Source organism: Schistocerca serialis, chromosome 9 (genome assembly GCF_023864345.2).
Source record: "Schistocerca serialis cubense isolate TAMUIC-IGC-003099 chromosome 9, iqSchSeri2.2, whole genome shotgun sequence".
Taxonomy (NCBI): Eukaryota; Metazoa; Arthropoda; class Insecta; order Orthoptera; family Acrididae; genus Schistocerca; species Schistocerca serialis.
In genome coordinates, this window is record NC_064646.1 from 501,886,482 (window position 1) to 501,910,693 (window position 24,212).

Genomic DNA, 24,212 nt, shown 5'->3' on the forward strand with positions numbered 1-24,212 from the left:
AACACACAATTCCGCAATTGCATCCAACCTGTTCAAATGCTGGCTATACATAGAAAACTAGTTCTGTTTATTTACTTATTTATTTGTGTTTTACATTTTGATTACACTCAGATTATGAGGTAGAAAAGTCAATATCATAATCAGCAGTGACACGTCATGGTATGGGAAAACTTAACCAAAACGAAAGGTAAGCAGAGCTCAAAGGCTGCAGGGAGTGAAAGCGTAGACCCAAATGAGGTTTCAGTTTCAAACAAAATTTAATTTTATTAAACATTAAAAAAAACACTTGTTCACTGGTACAAATATATATATATATCACAAAACACAATAAAATTTTTTAAGCTCCAGGCCTGAAGGGCCACTGAACATTCACAACTGTAATATCAGAATGACAACCTTAAGATTCAACATAAGGAGATAATCACGGTCTGAAGGACCCAGAACCTTTGATTAATTATTGACCAATACAGTAAGTTACTGAAAGGAATGACTTTAATCATTCGGCCAGAAGGGGCAATCAAATATAACCACAAATGCTGTTTTGATAATGTTACAAGAATGCAAAGCCAACAGTCAATTAACTTCGTCCAAAGGAGCAGTATAGACCAAAAGACAGATTCATATACCAAAGGTTTTTTTAATGTAACAAGCTAACAAGATAAAATTAATAACCAAAAAGGGGTAGTGACGTCGCCACTCGGCCTGAAGGGCCTGAATATCAGAAGTAATAAATATTTGAGAATGGTTGAAGTTATTGAGTTAGCACTTAAAACCAGCCTGTGCTCCTCACCACTAGGAAAAATTTACAATTAGCTGTGCTAAGACTGCCTGCTTTAGCAATATGGTGCAGACTAGCAGAACAACTACGAACTTCACCAACATGGCGAATCGTCCACATAGGGCATGACAGCAACTCTCTATAACACATAAAATAAAAATTACTAAACATTGAAACACATGCTTCAAAGTATAACGCCTGCCTAGGCAGGAACTGTTAATGACACCCACTGGCCTTCGTAAATCTTCGACTTAGTAAATGTGACGGCCAGTACTAAATAATAATACCGCTCAACATATTGTAAAATACAAGATCGTTATCGCACTTGTGTCAGAATAAATTTTCAATCACAGATAACATTTTAGGTTCAGTTATTAAGGCGCAGAGAGTTAACACTCATTTCTAGTGATAGTTACACTTGACAGTATAACAGCAGATCATTGAATTGGGATTTCTGGCACGCTTGAGCCTACTAAAATTGCAAAACACCATGGCGCACGACCTTAGAGCATAACACACGGGCAGAAATTGAGTGAGACACATCAGGTCAAGATAATCTCACTGTTAGTCCAGAAGGCAGACAAGCATTCGGCGACAGGTTGCAACCAGCACCAACTCGAGTTATGTCAATCGCCCCAGTTCCGTCATAGCAACGCGGACAAGCCGTGTCAACAGCCACACTGAGCTTCCTTATAACAGAGCCCGTCCAGAACGACTGCCGCTGTCCCAAGTACACACGCTCGTAGCAATCACATTCGTTCACAGGAAGTTATACCACCTTTCCCGCAACATTGCGCTGCCACACAACCGCAAACTAAACTCCCCGTCTCACTCCAGCAACAGCACTCGATATTCTCGTCGTCAGCCAGGCCCTCTCTAGAATGCAGCGCCCTCTGATATTTAGAAGCAATCGAACCAATCGCGACAGAGCAAAGCCAAGGCTGCGGAAGACGACACACCACACCTAGGCAAAGATGAAGATGATACGGTTCAAGCCAGTAATCTCCATACTCACTGGTTCAAGCAGTTGAAACCAAAGAGTTTGTAGCAGGACTTAACTGTACTGTCAGTTTGTGGCGACAGGCTCTCTGCGAAAAGGTTGTAGAACTGCGCTGTTGTGGTGGGCCTTCATGGCTACTAGTGGAAGGCGAAGGGTATGGTGACGACCCTTTATTTTTTTGTTGATAAGAACTGCGACCTTGAAAAGTCTGTAATGGTTTATCCAGAAAAGACGTTGGGTTTGGTGCAGCTGGAGGAGGACGAATTTTATGCCCATGGTAAGAGGATATTGGAGCAGCATTTTGAAAGTAGCCATGTATGGAAGTGAAACATGGACGATAAATAGTTGAGACAAGAAAAGAATAGAAGCTTTCGAAATGTGATGCTACAGAAGAATGCTGAAGATTAGATGGGTAGATCACATAACTAATGAGGAGGTATTGAATAGAATTGGAGAGAAGAGAAATTTGTGGCACAACTTGATTAGAAGAAGGGATCGGTTGGTATGACATGTTCTGAGGCATCAAGGGATCACCAATTTAGTATTGGAAGGCAGTGTGGAGGGTAAAAATCGTAGAGGGAGACCAAGAGATGGATACACTAAGCTGATTCAGAGGGATGTAGGCTGCAATAGGTACTGGGAGATGAAGAATCTTGCACAAGATACAGTAACTTTGAGTACTCCCATCTGAAACTGAAGATAATCCTGTTCATCAAATTTTTCCAGGTGAGGCTTCAGACTAAATAAAAATGACATTTTGCTGCAAAGTTTGTCTTCTTCCAGAGCTCTTAATATTTTCATTTCGATTGCATCAGGTTTTCTTTGTTTTCTGTTTGTATGGCGCTCGCTTTTGGATGTTTGTTGTGTGGGTGGTGTATCAAATTGCGCAGAAACATTCTCAGTATAATCGACGGAGCCCTGCGTTTCTATATCTCCTTCCAGTCTGGCAGTGCGTTCCGATTGAAAACTGTCTTCCGTCTCTCGAGCATAACACAGTTTTTTTAAAAACTACAGCTGATCAGAATATATATACTTTTTCACTTTCTTTGCTGAGCCACTTTTTTTCGTAGCTTGAATTTTTACGTTTGATTTCACAAAGGAGTCTCGTAGATTGGTCCGCCTTCTTATTACTTCTTTACCTACATCAAAAGAAAACCAAACTGCACAAAAACATTTTAATTTTCTATAGAAAAAAGCAAAAGAGTAACAAAAAATGTCCACTGCAAACTAAATGTCACTGTTCTTTTTTTTTTTTTTTTTTTTTTTTTTTTTTTTTTTTTTTTTTTTTTTTTTTTGTTCAGGTATCTCGCAAGCGGTTATGCCTTCACTGACTTACATTTCTCGTACAGAATTGGGATTTCTACAGCAAGTAAAGTGGTTAATGATGTATGCACAGCAATTTGGGCCTCACTACAGGAAGAATGTATACAAAGACCGACCAAAGAGGTATGGGAATCAATAGTGGCTGGATTTGAACGTACTTCTAATTTCCCCACAGCTTAGGAGCGGTGGATGGAAAACAAAACCGTCTTCCTGCCCCATTTAATAACGGATCAATGTACTTCAATTATAAAGAATACTTTTCTGTGGTTCTGACGGCTGTAGCAGATTCCAACTACAGGTTTATTTATGTCGACGTAGGAAGTTATGGAAACGATTGTGACTCTTCAGTGTTCAGACAATCCAGTTTATGGAAGTCAATAGAAAGTAATTCCCTGGAATTTCCAGACATCAAATATCTGCCTGGTATGGAAGGTCCAAAAGTACCCTACTTTTTCGTGGGAGACGCAGCATTTGGCCTACACACACATTTGCTCCGGCCTTTTGGAGGAACAAACTTGACAGTTGAGAAACGTGTATTTCATTACCGTTTGTGCAGAGCAGGGAGGTATGTGGAATGAGCTTTGGGCATCCTCACCAGCAAGTGGCGGGTGTTTCACCGACCTTTAAATGTTCATCCAGATTTTGCAGTAAAAATCGTTAAAGCTTGCATTCTTTTACACAATTTTGTACATCAGAGAGATGGATTTATAATTGAAGATACCACATCCATCACTGGTTTGAAAGACTTGCCCCAAGATGCTATCATAAGAGGAGGACTGACAGCCAATGCTATAAGGAACACTCTTTGTAAATATTTTATGACAAATGCTGGAAGCGTGTCATGGGAGATGTCAAAAATATAAATTACCAAGCCTTTTACTTTTTGTAGATGGTTTGTTAAAGCCTTTCGACTGTGTAATCAATAGTTTTGTTTATAAATAAATTACTGCTGCCACTCACGTTTTTAGTCGTTTTGTTTATATTTTGCACGACTCTTTTCGGGAAATAATTCCCACCTTCAAGTGCGTTTTTTCTCTAAGTTGTCATTATGTGTGGTGTTTTTTTCATGTGTGAGGTCTTGCGCGTGTTTCTCTTATATATTACAGTAAAGAAAACAGAATGCAAGACCTGACACATAAAAAGACACCACACATGATGACAACGTAGAGAAAAAGCATGACTGGTAGCATTAATTTATTTATAAACAAACCTTTTACTTTCAGAATAAAATTTATAGCGTTAAATAAATGCTGTTTAAAACGTATAAAATTTGATATTAAATAAATACTTACCAAACGCATTTTTATCTTTGTCTTTCATCTCATCAAAATCTTGCTTCAGTGCTACGCAAACTTCCCCTCAAGCATTCTCTGTAGCAATATGATCTTCATACGCATCTAGAGTTTTGTCCCACAGAACAGGTCTTACTTCCACTAAGGTTATCAAAACTACAGTATCAATTTCATCCATTTTTCTATACTTTTCAGAAACAAGAATAAACACAAATGAATAACACGACACTACAACGAACTAGTCGACGCCGTACGACTCAAAACTGTCCAATGTGAAAGCACGCACTTAGTCACGTAGGCCACTGTGTCGAACTTGCCATACGGCGACCGTCAGTTGTAGCGGCAAGACACGGCTGCAGTACGGCATGGCAGCGGCATTTTACCGTCGTCATATAATGTGAAAAGTACCATACATTTCATCACACCTACAGGCATACGGCTTTTTGCTGCTCGGTCAAAACCGTATAGTGTGAAAGCGGCCAAAACAAAAAAAAAAACAGTGACATTTCGTTTGCAGTGGACATTTTTGCTACACTTTTGCTTTTTTCTATAGAAAATTAAAATGTTTTCTTACAGTTTTGTTTTCTTTTGATGTAGATAAAGAAGTAATACGGAGGCAGACCAATCTGTGTGACTCCTTTGTGAAATCAAACGTAAAAATTCAAGCTACGAAAAAAAGTGGCTCAGCAGCAAAGAAAGTGAAAAAGTATATATATTCTGATCAGCTGTAGTTTTTAAAAAAAAACTGCGTGTTGCTCGAGAGACGGAGGACAGTTTTCAATCGAAATGCACTGCCAGACTGGAAGGAGATATAGAAATGCAAGGCTCCGTCAGAAATACTGAGGATGTTTCTGAGCAATTTGATACACCACCCACACAACAAACATCCAAAAGCGAGCACCATACAAACAGAAAACAAAGAAAACCTGATGCAATCGAAATGAAAATATTAAGAGCTCTGGAAGAAGACAAACCTTGCAGCAAAATGTCATTTTTACTTAGTCTGAAGCCTCACCTGGAAAAATTTGATGAACAGGATTATCTTCAGTTTCAGATGGGAGTATTCAAAGTTATAGAAAATATATATGAAAGGAGGAATATATTGACAGCTCAACCTCCTCCATTTACCCATCATACACCTTCCATGCCCTACAATAATCGATTTCAAGCTTATTCTTATTCACCTATGGAAATGTTGTTGTGGTCTTCAGTCCAGAGACTGGTTTTATGCAGCTCTCCATGCTACTCTATCCTGTGCAAGATTCTTCATCTCCCAGTACCTACTGCAGCCTACATCCTTCTGAATCTGCTTAGTGTATTCATCTCTTGGTCTCCCTCTACGATTTTTACCCTCTACGCTGCCCTCCAATACTAAATGGGTGATCCCTTGATACCTCAGAATATGCCCTACCAACCGATCCCTTCTTCTAGGTCAAGTTGTGCCACAAATTTCTCTTCTCTACAATTATTTTCAGTACTGCCTCATTAGTTATGTGATCTACCCATTTAACCTTCAGCATTCTTCTGTAGCATCACATTTCGAAAGCTTCTATTCTCTTCTTGTCTAAACTCTTTATCGTCCACGTTTCACTTCCATACATGGTTACACTCCACACAAATACTTTCAAAATTCTGCTCCAATATCCTCTTACCATGCGCATCAGATTCGTCCTCCTCCAGCTGCACCTAACCCAACGTCTTTTCTGGATCAACCATTACAGACTTCTCAAGGTTGCAGTCCTTATCAACAAAGAAATAAAGGGCCGTCACCATACCCTTCACATTCCACTAATAGCCATAAAGGCCCACCACAATAACGCAGTTCTACAACCTTTTCGCAGAGAGCCTGTCGCCACAAACTGTCAGTACAGTAAGTCCTGCTACAAACTCTTTGGTTTCAAATGCTGATTATGATATGGACTTTTCTACCTCATAATCTGAGCGTAATCAAAACGTAAGACACAAATAAATAAGTAAATAAACAGAACTAGTTTTTATGTATTAACTTACCTTAACGTGATAGCCAGCATTTGAACAGGTTGGCTGCAATTGCGGAATTGTGTGTTTTGTCGTTGTAACACATCCTTACGTTTTCTATGTAATTTGTCAATATAGGTAATAGGCATTCGGAAATAGTTAAAGAATTTATTTCCGTCTTTCCTCAAATCTTCAAATAGTGTATGAAATAAACCCACTTCCTCTCTTCTATGGTTAATGGGAAGTACCTACAAAAGGCGACGTTTTCTTTTGCGACGATGAAGCAACCACAAAGCAACAATTCGTTTACGGTTCATCTTCACAAACACATTAAGCAAACTGAATAGACACCAACAACTGGTTACGTCAAAAAACCGTGTAATGTGTAAGCACCACAGTCACAGCTAAAACTCGTCCGGCATTTTGCCGCACAGTCAAAACTGTATAGTGTGAAAGCGGCCTTAGCCAGCTGAGATGACATGGGTCGTTGGTGTCGTGCTTGGTGATATTCGGTTGAATTCGTGCGAGTCCAGGTGGAGGTTCCGGCGAGGCAAGATGGCTGCCATTGTTGTCATCTACACATTTTCGATTGCACAAAATAGTAGGGCGAAAAATAACGTCCAAGCACTCTTCAAGTGTTGGAAAGTCAGAATCGTGAAAACGTCCAAACGCGGCACAGTCGAATCAGTAGTATCGATAGGAGCATGTTGCCTAGCTAGTTGAAATGCCTTTTGTTGTCCAGCTCTGTAATGACACTTCGTATTTGCATTTAAGTCTCTTGGAGACTATTGGATACGTCATTGTTTAGCACCAAACATGTCGTTCATATAATCTATGAACAAATGAGCCATCTCTTGCCTACTGGTGGAAGGTGGAACATTATAGATGCAGTGGGCAGACGCTACACCTGACAGTTGCATCGATGTTTTAGATCGGAACACAAGTTGAGGCATTTCGCATGAAATTCTATGTCGTAGTGTGGCACATGAAACAAATATGCAGGAAAATTAATGTTAATTCACAAGAAATACGTAGCGGCGGAGTGTTACATTGTCATTGCACGGTAACAGTCTCGGTAGTAAAGCGAGAAAATATTGTGTGACCTGGTAGTTGGGGTCACCAATTAGAATTCTGGTATGTACCGATAGCGAATGATACACAAGACAGTGTTACAGAGTACACAGCACGCTTTATTTTATAGAAACTCGGTGCATACAATAATACATGATATACCACACTCGAGTCACAGAGCAAATTGAACTGCCACAGTCAGCCATCAGATATAAGACCGCAATTCGTTTTCTCTGGCCAGTGACACTAATGTTCCCACACATGGCATGCAGTCCACGCAGTGAAAGGACTAAAATTGGCTGTCAGTAACAGAAAGCCGTATGTAACTACAGAATCTGGATGCAAATCTGAAATGTTGGATATTAGATAAGGTGCACCTCCAGGATCTGAACTTGGCCTGCTTTCGTTCAACATATTTCTAAACAATATTGAAGCCAGTGAGAGAGATACAGAAATATTGTATGCTAATGACAAGACATTAGTGAATCTAGAAGAAAGTTTGGAAACATTGAAGCAATGCAATGGCTCATATAGAAAGACATAATTATAAATATAGAAAAAACGATGTTCATAGTGTTCACAAATAGAGAAAAGGAAGATTACATAGATCTATTCATAGATGAAACAAGACAGGAAGAAGTTAACCCTATAAAATTTTGGGGAATTAAAGTTGGCAATAAGCTCCAATGGAGACAAAATATAGACAATGTCTGTTGCATATTAAACGCCACAATATTTATTATGAAATGGCTTGCACATTAGGCTAACAAAAAACTTCTGTGTGTAGTCTACGATACTCTACCTGAACCATACTTACAGTATGGAATTACTGTTTGGGAAATTTCCAGCAGCAATAATACAAACATAATTTTTGTGCTGCAGAGAAAGGCCATTACGACTGTTTTGAATAAATAAACAAATATACTCATACAAAACTGTTTTCAGTAATCTACAAATATTGAGTTTTCCAGCTTTGTACATACACAAAATAATAGTTTCATCAACAAAAGCAATACATCACAAGAAAAAATACAAATGTTGATTCTGTAACCTGCATCAGCTATGGAAAATGGGGCACTCTGCCCACTTCTAGCTGGATGCATACTCTCTACATGTTGCCATCAATGCATCCAAGACAGTGTGGAAAATTCCACCTCTTTTCAAAATCACTGACAATACTGGACCATTTATGCTCTGTTCTAGGAATATGAAAAGTGAATAATCATAATGGTGAGTATAATACATAAAAATAACTTATCGACATGATTATGAAAAGTACAGTATAAAATTTTTACATCTGTTACATATATGTGAAAATGACAGTCCATAGTACAGTATCCTGAAAATTTTATGTTCTATAATTTTTGCTGTTTTTCAAATGAGGAAAATCTGTCTGTTTATATTTTTACACTGCATATCTATGCACTCCCCACATGTAAAAAGTTTATCTACAGTAGTTCCTAAATCTATGGTGCTGCATATTTCATTGACACTATTTATATTAACATTTACATAATAATTTTAATTCTTTTTGATTTTTTGACTGTTTTATAAAATAATTATGTTATAGTTCATACTTGTCTGAATTGTTGTTAAATATTATTTGCAGAATGAAGTTACCAAAGTACCAGCCTGAGGAAGAAGACTTGGATTTACAAGTTGACTTATGGCCACAGTCATGTCCTCACAATCGAGAGAATCACATGGAGCATTGGTTTGACCCTTAGTGGACATTACGAAATTAAGTAGGCAACTGCTCCTTTAACCATATAATAAATACAACAGCCTATTTTTCCATGCATTACAAGACACTCCATCAGAATGGATTCAGGATATCCACCCGCAATGGAAATGTGTAGTACCCTATAAACAATAGGACAGTTTTCATAAACTGTTTGCTACTTTTGATTTTTTTGAAACGATCAGCGAATTACTTTGTAGCCACCTAAAATATTCAGTATTCTGAGGAACACTTCCATCCAATATTTTGCCACTTATGCCAAAATCGAACAGAATAAAACTGTAATTTGCATCAGCTGTGCCAAGTAGAATCACACTGTCCATAGTTAAAATACAATGATCCACTTCCACCTAGAGCCATGCTCATTACTATTTTTCCATCAACAATCCCAAGACAGTGTGAAAAATTCGACTTCTTTTCAAAATAATTGGCAATACTGGACCACCTATGTTCCGTTTGAGGAACCTGTAAAATGAATAATCGTAATGTTAAACATGTTACCTAAAAATTACGTATGAACATGATTATGGAGAGAATAGTATGTTACCATCACAGGTATTACATATCTATGTGGATGTGTGCCATAGTCCTTATTTTTGAGAATTATATGTTCCACAACTTCTGCTTTGCTGTTTTGAAAATGAGGAAAATCGGTGTGTTTATATTTTTACACAACATATCAATGTCCTCCTCATATGTAAAATATTTATCTATAATATATGCTAAATATACAAGCTGGACAGAAAAAGTCTGAAGAACTTGTAAGGGTGCTGCAGGGTAGGTTGTATAGAGAAATAATTGTTAACAAAAAAATTGGTACCCTGTGCATTTCCGAGTTAATCGGCACTGAAGTAAACCATGCCATTGTGTGTGCAAATTCAGATTAGTATCAGTTGTTCTCATAGGATAGATGCTAGCACACAAGACTGCTCAGCCTTTGGCTCATGATTGATCCTTACTAACGTTCCATATCCAATTTTTGTATTGCTTTCTTGTTCAGTCCTACGAAACCAACCGTAGAACACATTTGGCGACATCTCTGTTGGAACACTTGAATTTTCCGCACACAACAACCTGATTAGCTAACTTCAATGCTAACTAACTCGTAATTATTTTTGTAAGACCCTTGCTATGTTTCAAACCCAACTGTATAGTACTGCATACTTCATGGCGTCTATTTTTTAATATTCACATTGTAATTTTAATTCTTTTTGACTGTTTTAGACTGTTTTAGAAAGAGATTATTTTATATTACATACTTGTTTGCATTCTCAGTATTCAGGAGTGTTCAATCTTATTTGCAGAATGAAGTTGCCAAAGTGAGCGTAGCTGTTTAACAGTCTGAAGAAAAGAGTTCGAGGTTAGTCTGGAATTTGATACACTGTTGCAGACATGCAAGGTTTCCAATGTACAAGGTTCAAGTACAGGAGTGTCCAGAAATAATAATAATGAAAACAAACAAAAGAAGATACAGTACAAAAATAAGCACACTGACAGTGTCAGTGCTAGAATTATCTGTGACCATTAAAAAAAGGCAAACAGAAGAAAGAAGAAGACAGCTGTGAAGTTTTTGGAATATCTGTTGCTACCAAAATGAGGGATATTTCTGACCTCAAGCAAAGACTGGTGGCAAAGAAAATAATAAATGATACTTTTTTCATAGCAGAAATGGGTCACTTAAGGCCCACACACATTGTATGTGATGTAAGAGCAGCATCTAGTGTGCCGTACAGTGATTACTACAAGCTGTTGAACCTGTGGGCAGCAGGAACTCATATGAGTCACATTCATTATTTGTGTCAAATTTTAGTGAATATTAGTATGCATTTAATCAGGAATTGAATTGAAGTTTTTGGCCTGTAAACTAACGTCACTACAATTTGGGTTACATGTCGTAAGTAACAATTTTGTTTGTGGTCATCATTTTTTCATTAAATATAAATTCATTTGTGTTATTGAATGCTTTTTCTTTCAGTAACATGTCCACCACTGTTTTGACCCGGCTTGAATTAGGTGAGCAACTATGTGTTGGGTATGACTTACCCTAAAATCTGATGACGAATTTTTGAGACTATAATTGTATATTAAGTATTTTTGAACCTGGGATATTAATAATGGTGTCTATTAAACAAGATGATTAAGTAAAATACTATGTTTAAGATATAAAACCTTTTTTTGGGGTGGGGGTGAAATAATGAAGTTTCTATATCTTCTGAGAAAACGTGCAAGTTTCAGAAATTTAACATTTTTTGATATTAAATTCGAAAAAATTACAGTTTCTTTAATAAATTAACATGATGATATTATCTTCTAATTATAAAACACGAAAAGAAAATTAAAGTTCTTATGAGATCAATTAGCTCATCACCAACATTACACCTACAAATCAGCACATTCTCCACACAAAAAAAACGCTTGCTCCATACATATTGGTTTCTTACACATTGAATAACAATGTTTCTTTTTCCTGTCTTTTTTTTCAGTACAGTCGCCACACCTGTCATTTTGTTTGAAACTGGCAATGAAGTTTCACCAGTTAATCAGCAATCCTCTTTCGAATTTCCCTTGGAGGATGTACATTTTCTTGTCTAATGAGAAGACCTAAGTTACAAATGAAATCTTATTGCTTCATGCATGATTTGTCATTTTTATTGTTTCCTCTCTAGACTGTGGTGGCATTTATGGCAGCCATATTGAGTATTCCATAAAAATTGTCATAGCCCAACGTTTGCTGTTGTGGGCAACATCATAAGTGACACTCAGCACAACTTAATTTTTTAGGTATGTAGGACACCAATGTAATGTCATTCTGGAACCCAAATCGAGAACTATACATTTCTGTTCCTTTTTTGAAAATCCCAGGTACACTTGCCTTGTTTTTACAGACTGTGCCAACAGTAGTCAATGAATGTTCTCTCAAGAGGTGGATCATAAGAGGGTAACTAGTAAGCCAATTATCGAACGTCAGATTCCTATGTGTTTTTGTTATTGGCTCCACTAAAAGATTTACTATATCATATGGTTTATTACTAAGCTGGTAAGGTCCTGGTGGTTGTTTTCCAGAATATACTTCCAATATGAGGATATAGAATGTCTCCGCATCTACAAGAGCATATATTTTTGTGCTGTATTTGGATGGTTTGTTTGGCATGTATATATGGAAAGGACACCTCCCTCAAAAAAGACAGCATATAGTGTTGTTGAATATTTTCAACAAAATTATGAAAAATATTTCTTATTGCAGCCAGATTGTCAGTCTTTTTTCTTTCATCCCGGTTGTTATATTCGAATCAACAATTTTAGAGAAAGTAAAACCTCTGCAGTGACACTGTAATTTCTTAAACTTCTTCTAGTAGTTCTTGTAGCTGACATTAATTTTCTTCATAAGACATCTTGAGAAATATAAAATCTAAAAATAAATCGAAGAATGCTATAAATAACTGTATAACTCATAAACTTGCTGACAGCGCAATAGTGTGACATATACTGGCCACCTTTGCACACCTGTGTCTCCCTCTGACACTGGTGCCACAATTTACTTAACTCTGCATCTTGCCTCTTCTCCCTTACCTCCAGCGACTGTGGCAGTTAGATTTGTGTGGCAACAATGACATTCAATAATCAGCACTTCATAACACGTCAGTTGTGACATACCCAACCTCATTCATTTTCATGCAGTGCCCTTGTGTCACATGGTATAATCAATTTGGGTAATTCTGTATCACGTCTCTTCATTTTTTTGGAAAATACTGGACACAAAACAAATTACACACGCAACATACAATATAACAATTTACATATATACTTTATGAGTCCCAGGGAGAGTGAAAATGCATGCTAATTATGTCCCATTAGTGCAAAATTTCAATTTTTACACTGTTACAAAGTTATACTGTCATTTGGGTTAACTCTGGACTTTGCAAAAAGGAACTCAGTTGTTCATAAGAAGTACAAGATAGACATCACAGATGCAATAAACTGTTATTTTTGGGAAGAAATACAATTACATGGAATACAAGACATTGCAGCGAGCAAATGTAGTAAGTGGTATAAGATATCCTGATTTGTAAAATGTTGCCCTGACTGGTAAAAAGTTATCCTGACTATATACTATTGAAAAATAATTTGTCACTATGTAAAATGTAATTTCTTACTTCACCTAATCGAGTCTGAGGAATGTGCAACAAGTTCCTGTTTCTAGTTTCATATAAGTGCACATTTGCTGTACTTTCAGGACTAAGAGGAAATTCAGATGCTATCTTCCAACTTAGCCCTCCCATTCATACATGTGGACATTCTGTTTAGCATGCATAAGTACTTAAGTACATACAGAGTTTCGGGTCTTTAAATACTAAGTGCTCAGTAGAGTATTATTAAATTAATTAAAACAAAAAATACGGCTATTGTCTTTTTTTCTACCAGAGAACAATTTAATAATGTGAAAAATGCATTGGCTTACCTTTAAGAAGTTAAGCCAGGTTTACACATGCAACTAATATGGCACCGTAACTTGTGGCTTTCCGTAGTGGCATCGTGAGCTAGCATTCACACAGATCGCCACAAATTCTATGTAGCTGCACGGCTTTCAATATGGCATCAATTCTACATCTATATAGATACACTGTACAGTGCATGGCAGACAGTACCCTGTACCACTATTAGAAGATTCCTTTCCTGTACCACTCACAAGTAGAATGAAGGAGAAAGTTTATCTACATGCCTTCATATGATCCACAATTTCTCTTCTCTTATCCTCGTGGTCCTCATTCACAATGTATGTTAGCGGGAGTAGACTCGCAGGCAATGAGCTTCAAATGCCGATTCTCTAATTTCCTCAATAGTGTTTCTCGAAAAGTTGAGTTCCTGCAGCATCTCCTTAACACTTGTGTGTTGTCGAAACTTATTGGTAACGAATCTACCAGCCCGCCTCTTAATTGTTTTGACGTCTTCCTTCAATCTGATGATGTATGGATCCCAAAACACTCAAGCAGTACTCAAGAATAGGTCGCATCAGTGTTCTATATGTGGTCTCCTTTACAGGTGAACCACACTTTCCTAAAATTCTCCCAGTAAACCAAAGTCGACCATTCTCCTCTCCTACCACAGTTCTCACATGCTCGTTCCATCTCATATTTGCAATGTTATGCCCATATATTTAAATGACTTGACTGTGTCAAGCAGGACACTAGTACTACTCTATTCAAATTTTACATGTTTGATCTCCCTATTCATCAGCATTAATTTACATTTTTCCACAATTAGAGCTAGCTGCCATTCATGACTTCAACTTGAAACGTTTTTGTTTAAGTCGTCTTGTATCTGATTTTCGATATCTTTACCGTACACCACGACACCATTAGCAAACAACTGCAGACTGCTGCCCACCCTGTCTGCCATATTATTTATGTATATAGAGAACAATTGCGCTCTTATCACACTTCTGTGTGGCACTCCCGACGCCTTGTTGAGTACAACGTACTTTGTTGTATTATTTAAGAAGTCTTTGAGCCATTCACATATCTGTGAACTTATTACATATGCTTGTACTTTCATTAACAGCCTATAGGGGGTACCATGCCAAATACCGTCTAGAAATCTAGAAATATGAAATCTGCCTGTTTCCCTTCACCTATAGTTCACAGCATATCGTGCAAGAAAAGGGCAAGCTGAGTTTCGCACAATTGGTGCTTTCTAAAACCACACTCATTCATGGATATAAGCTTCTCAGTCTCAAAAGGAAGTCTATTGTATTCGAAGTGAGACCATAAGAAAGGATTCTGCAGAAATCTGAGGTTAGGGATATTGGTTTGTAATTTTGCGGGCCTGTGTTTTACCCTTCTTATATACTGGAGTCACATGCACTTTTTTCTAGTCACCTGGGACTTTCTGCTGGGCGAGAGATTTGTGATAAATTCAGTTAGGCAAGGGGCCAATGCCATAGAACACTCTTTGTAAAATCGAGCTGTGGTTCCATCCAGAGCTGGTGATTATTTGATTTCAAGTCTTTTAGTTGTTTCTCTATGCAAGGGATGATTACTACTATGTCAGACATATTGGAGCCTGTCTGATGGTCAAAGGAAGGTATGTTTGCTCGATTCTCCTTTGTGAACGAATTATTGAACATGAAATTTAAAGCTAGGACTTTCATTTTGCTATCTACAGCTGCCACACCAGACTGGGTAACAAGTGACTATACGTAAGGTATAAGCCCGCTTAGGAATTTGAGATAGGACCAGAATTTTCACAGTTTCTCTGCCGGATCTTTTACTAAAATGTGACAGTGATAACTGTTGTGTACTTCGTGCATAGCTCTTTTCACAGTTGCACGAATCCATACTAAGCTTTGCTTGTCACCAGTTGTACATTCCCTTTTGAACTGAGAGTGGAACAGCCTCTACTTCCTCAGCATTCTCTGAATTTCGTTATTAAAACATGGTGGGTCTTTTACATCCTTTTCCACTTACTAGGCACATAACTCTCCAGACCATGATTTACAGTCTACTTAAACTATGCCCATAATTCCTCTTCATCCATCTTATGGGAACTAAATGATGTCAATTCACTGCTTTAGTGAGATGCTAATAACTGCTTATCTGCTCTATCTAGCAGAAACACATTCCTAGTGTTCTTGACTAATTTGATATCTTTCATAATCATAGTTGCTATAATGACATCATGATCAGTAATCCACATTTGTATACTTACATTGTTGATAAGGTCCAGCCTATCTGTAGTTACAAGGACTGAGATACTTTCATTGCTTGTTGGATGCCAAACTAGCTGCTCATGACAGATTTCATAAAACCTGTTGGTAGTATATTTATGTGAGTTCTGGTGCAAAGAGCATATATTTTTTTAAATTCTCTGATTTAAAATTAAGATTTTTGTTTGCTATTTCCTCCATTTAAAAATTTATCTACATCCATGAATGAAATTTTCATTTAATTAAAAAATACAAACTGATACACTTTTTCTTTATAAATAAGTTCTCTGAGATTGTGTTTATTTATATCTATGAGCGATATTTTCATTTCTTTAAAAAATAAAAATCAAATACATTTTTTCTTTATAAATAGGCCCTCCAAGATCGTGTTTCTCTATATCCATGAACCAAATGTACATTTATTTAAAAAATAAAAATCTAATAATATTTTCTTTTTCTAAATAAGCTCTGTCAAACATCGTCTATCTATACCATCGATTGACATTTTAATTTAAAAAATTCAAAGTTCAATTCAACTATTAACTTTTCAATTTTTAAAAATATAAATTTTTCTATATAACTAAAAGAAAAACAACAAAGCTGAGCTATTTTTGTAAGGAAAAATGTGAATAAGTTATGCTAATTTACAAACATATTATAAAGAAAATGGTTATTCGGATGTAACTAACCAAGAGCTAGAAGAATTCATTCATTTTTTTGACATGAAAGTGATGCAGAAGAGAGAACTAAGGTATAAAAATATAAAAGAACTTCGACCAATTTGGAAAATGATAAATTTATACAATAATAGTAAACTTAATAAAGTTAAATTAATCAAACGTATTCTGAATACTATTGACAATATTAATAATAACAAGAACGGATTGAATAAAAATTTTTTAAAAGAACTTCATAAAATCTACAAGAAGAAAATTTCAACAATGACTTACAACTTAAGAAAAACAAATTAATTGGTGTCTTGAAAAAATCTGAGAACAATATTAATTATAATGATGAAAATTTGAATAAAATATCGTTAACAGAACTTCATCAAATTTGAAATCAGGAGAAATTTGAAAAATTATTTTAAATTACATATTCAACAATTAATCGATCTTATCAATAGATCTGTGGATAATATTAATAATATCAATAGTCAGAATTATTTTCAAAGGCCTCTTGCAAATAAATATCAGGAAAGTAAATAAAAACCTCTAAAACGTTTATCAGGTTACAATTTCTTAGATGATGACAAATTTTTAAAATCACCTAAGCTAACGACTAGAAAAGGTGCTGCTTTTAAATTGAGAATAATATCTTTGAAATTAATAGTGTGATAATATTGTTGGAGTACAAGAATTTACTAATCTAATTAAAGAATAAGTAATCACTAAATTTAAGTTTATTTTAATACAAAAAAGCTAATATGACATTGTCTACTAATTTTAAAAGGCAGTACAAAATACAAGATCCTAATTTTAAAAAAAGTAAGGAAGTTAATTTAGAACAACTAATTTAGAAGACTGTCATAAAAAGCAGTAAGTAAACGATGAAATGAAATGGAAGGAATGCAAAGGAAAATATCTGTTTGGTCTTTATTTCATATAAATAATTTAGAACTAAATATTGATAGTTGGTTCTTGTTATATCGATTTACAAAAAAAATGAAAGATAAAAAGCTGAAACTAATGTAAAAAACACAAATCAAACAAGTGTTCTTTATTCAACAAAATCAGCTGCATATCCAGTAGTTCATGACTGAGAAAGACTAAGCAAACATAAAAATATTATAAGTGAATTGAGTGAAATTTGTGAAAAACAGAAAATAATCTTACCTGTTCAATTAATACAAATTCCAAAATTTGTGAAGAAGTTAAATATTACAAATGATGTTTTCATTTGTGATGACAAATTTGTTGCATATCCATATATATCCAGGCATATATATGAAAACAAGAAAAACACGTTAATCTTTTAATTTGAGATTTAAAATTATTCACATTATTGTTGGATAAAGATACTTTCATTCACAAGAATAATTAAAACACCACAAGAGCGGTTGCACAGAACATAAGAAAGTAAAAATAGATCTGGCTGTAGAAGGTAAAAAACTAAACTTAAAGATCTTAATAAATCTCTATCATTTTATTTTGTATTTATGCATATTTCGAATGTCATTTGAAAAGATGCTAATATGAGTCAACAAAGACCTGGAAAAGCTTATATTAATTAATATAAAAAATAATTACAGATTTATTTAGTTGTTATTTTAAATATTCTAGCAGCAATTACAAAAATTTTGTTAATATATTGGTTAAGATGTAGTAAAAAATTCGTTGAACTCTTAAAAAAAGAACCTAGAGATATTGGTAAAGTTTAAGATCCAAATGTGTCAGTGATAATGAAATATGAAGATAATATAAATTTTTAAATTTCAAAAATTAGTTTTATTTGTGCAGAATAAAGTAGAAGATCACTGTCATTTAACAACATATTATCGAGACAGTGCTCATGAAGATTGCAACCTTAATTATCAAAATACTAAATTTAGTCTGGTTTATATGAATAATTTATTAAATTATGAAGTTCATTTGTTTACTAAATAAGTAGCAATGTTTCGAGAAGATATTAATACCATTCAAAATATTGGAAAAATATATATATCTCTTGGTAAAGAGTCTGTAGGTGCATTAACATTGCGATATTTGGATAGAATTAAATTTATGGCTTCAAGTATTGATAAACACCAAAATATTTTAAAGGTGAGTAATTAGACTCAACAATTAGGAATGGAGTTTATCCTTACAAATATATGGATTCTGAAGGGAAACTACAAAACAACAAAACTGCCTAAAATGAAAGTTTTCTGATTCGAGACTTAATAAAGAAAATATGTTTGCTGCAGATTATAATTGTGCAAAAAAATCTGACATTAATAATTTAAATGAATTTACAAGATTATATAATGAATCTGTTTCAATTTTAGCGTCATATTTTCAAAACTTTAAGAGACATATGTATTAAATGTTATGAAATCCAACCATTTTGGTATTTTACAGCTCCTGGATTAGCAGGGGTTCTATGTTAAAAGTGACAAAAATTAAATTAGATTAGATTGATCGATGATTTGATTTTATTTCCGAAATAAGGAACTTCTGAAAATATAAAAGATATGCAAATCAGATAATATATATAGGAACAATTTTGAGCCAGAAAAACAATCAAATTGTATATCACATTTACATGTAATAATTTATATGGTTGGGCAATGTATCAACTTTTACCATTCAGCGATTTCAGTTGGTTAAATCCAAAATCTACTAAATCTGAAAAATGCTTAAAATATATTATAAAAATAAATATTGTTATATACAGAATGTCTAAAAAATACACAAGTTACATAAAAATTTAAACATTAGCACCAGAAGCATGGAATAAATTTTAAGCAACATTGAATACTAAAGACAAAAATGTTTTCCATAATAGACATCATACCCCATGTTTAGATCTTTGTTTAAAATTAATGCAAATTCATAGAATCTTACCATTTCAAAAATTAGATTGGTTAAAAAACACATTGATTTTAATATCAAATTGAGAACTGAAGCCAAAAATAATACTGAAAAAAATTTCTGTAGGTTAATGAAGAATTTAGCGCTCATAAAAACGTTGGAAAATATTAGAAATAGACAAAATATGAAAATAATAACAGATCCAGACAACTATATGAGATATGTTTCAAAGCCAAATTATGAACATACTACTGTATTTTCAGAAATTGTAGTTGCAGTTCACATAAAAAACAATAGTAACATTTAATAAACCAATTCATATGGAAATGAGTTTTCCAGTTATATAAAAAATTAAAATGTATGGTTTTCAACATAATATTATAAAACCAAAAGATGGTGAAAACATTGATTTATATTACATAGGCACTCTTTCTTTTATTTAAGACATAAGAACTGAATATTTTTGTAAAGTATGAGATTGATGATAAACGAATTTGATACAAATGATTATTCAAAAGATGATATTTATGGAACTCCATAAGTAAATAAAAGACAGAAACTCTAATGGAATTAAAAAATCTGTAAAAAAATGAAATCACTCTTTATGATTACAAAAATTGTTTAGGTAACAAAATGAAACAGTATAGAGTAATGAATTTAAATAGATCATTTAAAAAGAAATTCTATACAGTAGAATGCTATAATACTGTTTTAAGTAGTGATGATAGATGTATTATATTACAAGATGGAATTAACAATTCACCAAATGAACATTATAAATTCGACTGAAATGAAATTATAACATTGATTATTGCAGGAATTAAGCAAGGCATACATGATTAATCCAAAATAAATAATAAAATAAAAAATTAATAAGTTTTTTATGTTTTTCATGATACAGTAATTTTTTATATGTTTTCATATATCCTTTTCAAGGAAATTCTCCACAAAACATTCATCTGTTTGATTATACCTTTCTTTATATTTCTGGTTCGTTACAGATATAACTATATGTAAAAAAGTTTTATTCCTTTTTTACAATTCTCCTAAGTTAATGTTTTTCTTCCAGTTATTGATGGAAGTTAGACTGGAAATTTGTTTTCACATTTTCGGATTTTTGTTTCGTTATAAAATTTGCAATTTTCAAAATAATATGATATATATATCACTTACAAACTAACATGTGAAGTATTTTATTTTACTTTTTGAATATAATTTACACCAGTTGAAAATGTTAAACTTTTTACTTGCATTACTTCAAGGTCTAATATAATGGCTAATTTTTTACATAGAAGGCTGTGGTTTGCTGTGTTATAAAGGCAAAATTACGTGTTTGTATTGGTAGCACTGTCAGAAACAGTATCGTATCACTTCATAGTATAAACAAGCATTGCATGTCGAACCTTAAGAGGAAGGCTGACAGACAAAATGATTGATGAACTACAGCAGTATTATGGGACGGCCATTAGAAATAATACTGAGAATTTGTTGAAAATGAAGCAGGCCATATGGGCTTCATTCTTCCACAGACTGTCAACTGATGAAACACCAGTACACCACCTTTGCCGTCCTGCACCTGATTCATGGTGCATTCACTGCAATGACCAGTACACATACAGCTGTAAACATTCCATCCCAGCAGCAGCCATGGATATCATAAAAACCTGTTTACAGAGACCTAGCAAATTCTGAATTAATGAGAAGTGTCTGCACGATCAGACTCGAAATTCCAATGTGTAGTTTAATAATCTTATATAGACTTTCTTACCAAAAAATGTGTTTGTTGGAATGAAGACATTAAAGTGTGGAATCACTGATGCTGTTATTGTTTTTAATGTTGGCAACATTGGTAGGGTGAAAGTGCTTCAGCATATAGGAGTTAATTTAGAGCAAACTGCATTAGAGAACTGGAATGGATAGACAAGGTTCGAATTGATAAAACAAAGTATGCAGCACAGCTGGTCACTAAGGAGTTCAGAAAGAAGAAAAAACTTGGAAAATGATCAAGAGGATGACATGTAGTATGGTACAGTGTGCTTCTGGGTGACTGAAAATAATAAATTAAGCATATATTAAGTGAATTACAGCTGTTTCTCAAAATTTACTTTTTCTGTTGCATTTTTCCCTAAATCTCAGAAACCACTTCGTGTACTGTATTCAAATTTTCAGGGAGTAATAACATACATATCCTGAGTCTACTGAACTAAAAACATAATGTTATGTTTAATTAATATTGTTGAGGATAACATAAAAAATGTACACAAAATTTTATCCATGTAATCAAAAAATTGTATTTCCCAAAGCAGTGGCTGAAGTGCAATTATTGTAGTTCAGTAGACTCAGAACTTACAGCTTAATGTCCTGCAAAAGTTTCGTGTCAATGGCTCCAGTGGTTCCTGAAATACATGGCAGCCAAATCACTAAATTTAACATTGTCGATATAGGGCACACCAACCCCCATTAACAAATTTTTTTATATGTTCATGCATCTACATCTACATCTACATGACTATTCTGCAAATCACATTTAAGTGCTTGGCAGAGGGTTCATCGAACCACAATCATACTATCTCTCTACCATTCCACTCCCGAACAGCTCGCGGGAAAACGAACACCTAAACCTTTCTGTTCGAGCTCTGATTTCTCTTATTTTATTTTGATGATCATTCCTACCTATGTAGGTTGGGCTCAACAAAATATTTTTGCATTCGGAAGAGAAAGTTGGTGACTGAAATTTGGTAAATAGATCTCGCCACGACGAAAAACGTCTTTGCTTTAATGACTTCCATCCCACCTCGCGTATCATATCTGCCACACTCTCTCCCCTATTACGTGATAATACAAAACGAGCTGCCATTTTTTGCACCCTTTCGATGTCTTCCGTCAATCCCACCTGGTAAGGATCCCACACCGTGTGGCAATATTCTAACAGAGGATGAACGAGTGTAGTGTTAGCTGTCTCTTTAGTGGACTTCTTGTGTCTTCTAAGTGTCCTACCAATGAAACGCAACCTTTGGCTCGCCTTCTCCACAATATTATCTATGTGGTCTTTCCAACTGAAGTTGTTCGTAATTTTAACACCCAGGTACTTAGTTGAATTGACAGCCTTGAGATTGACTATTTATCGAGTAATCGAATTCCAACGGATGTCTTTTGGAACTCGTGTGGATCAGCTCACACTTTTCGTTATTTAGTGTCAACTGCCACCTGCCACACCATACAGCAATCTTTTCTAAATCGCTTTGCAACTGATACTGGTCTTCGGATGCCCTTACTAGATGGTAAATTACAGCATCATCTGCGAACAACCTAAGAGAACTGCTCAGATTGTCACCCAGGTCTTTTATATAGATCAGGAACAGCAGAGGTCCCAGGACGCTTCCCTGGGGAACACCTGATATCACTTGAGTTTTACTCGATGATTTGCCATCTATTACTACGAACTGCGACCTTCCTGATAGGAAATCACGAATCCAGTCGTACAACTGAGACGATACCCCATAGGCCCGCAGCTTGATTAGAAATGGCTTGTGAGGAACGGTGTCAAAAGCTTTCCGGAAATCTAGAAATACAGAATCAACTTGAGATCCCCTGTCGATAGCGGCCATTGCTTCGTGCGAGTAAAGAGCTAGCTGCGTTGCACAAGAACGATGTTTTCTGAAACCATGCCGATTACGTATCAAAAGATCGTTCCCTTCGAGGTGATTCATAATGTTTGAATACAGTATATGCTCCAAAAACCCTACTGAAAACCGACGTCAATGATGTAGGTCCGTAGTTCGATGTATTACTCCTACTACCCCTCTTAAACACTGGTGCGATCTGCGCAATTTTCCAACCTGTAGGTTCAGATCTATCGATGAGCGAGCGATTGTATATGATTGCTAAGTAGGGAGCTATTGTATCAGCATAATCTGAAAGGAACCTAATCGGTATACAATCTGGACTTGAAGACTTGCCCGTATCAAGCGATTTGACTTGCTTTGCAACCTCGAAGGTATCTACTTCTAAGAAACTCATGCTAGCAGCTGTTCGTGTTTCAAATTCTGGAATATTCCATTCGTCTTCCCTGGTGAAGGAATTTCGGAAAACTGTTCAATAATTCCGCTTTAGCAGCACAGTCGTTGGTAACAGTACCATCGGCACTGTGCAGCGAAGGTATTGACTGCGTCTTGCCACTTGTGTACTTTACCTATGACCAGAATTTCTTCGGATTTTCTACCAAATTTCGAGACAATGTTTCGTTGTGGAACCTATTAGAGGCATCTCACATTGAAGTCCATGCCAAATTTCGCGCGTCTGTAAAATTTAGCCAATCTTCGGAATTTCGCGTTCTTCTGAACTTCGCATGCTTTTTCCATTGCCTCTGCTACAGCATGTTAATACATTCTGTTACGTAAAAATGGAGTCATATTTTGAACCGAAAATAACAAACTTACATATGACGATAAATAGGTTTTCATAATTATTGACGAAAATAACAATCTATGTATGCAATTTCAGTCTTTTTCAGCGTATTCCACTGATGAATTCTTCTCGGGTTATCAGCCGAATGGTGGCGTCGTCTTATCACAATGTTTCAAAGAAATTCGTATCCATTATCTTCTGGTGAAGAGTCGGGATGCTGTGTTCTGCATATCTATAAAACTAGTTGGCCGTCATCCGCTACTGTAGTCCGGCCGATCACGTTCCTCCAGAAGGGGGTACCACGTCGGTGGTGGTGAGATGGGCTGCGGCGTGGACAGGCATCGATCCTGGTGGCTATCCAGTCTGTGGACGGACGCCTCTGCCTTCAGATCGGAGAGTTCCCACAAT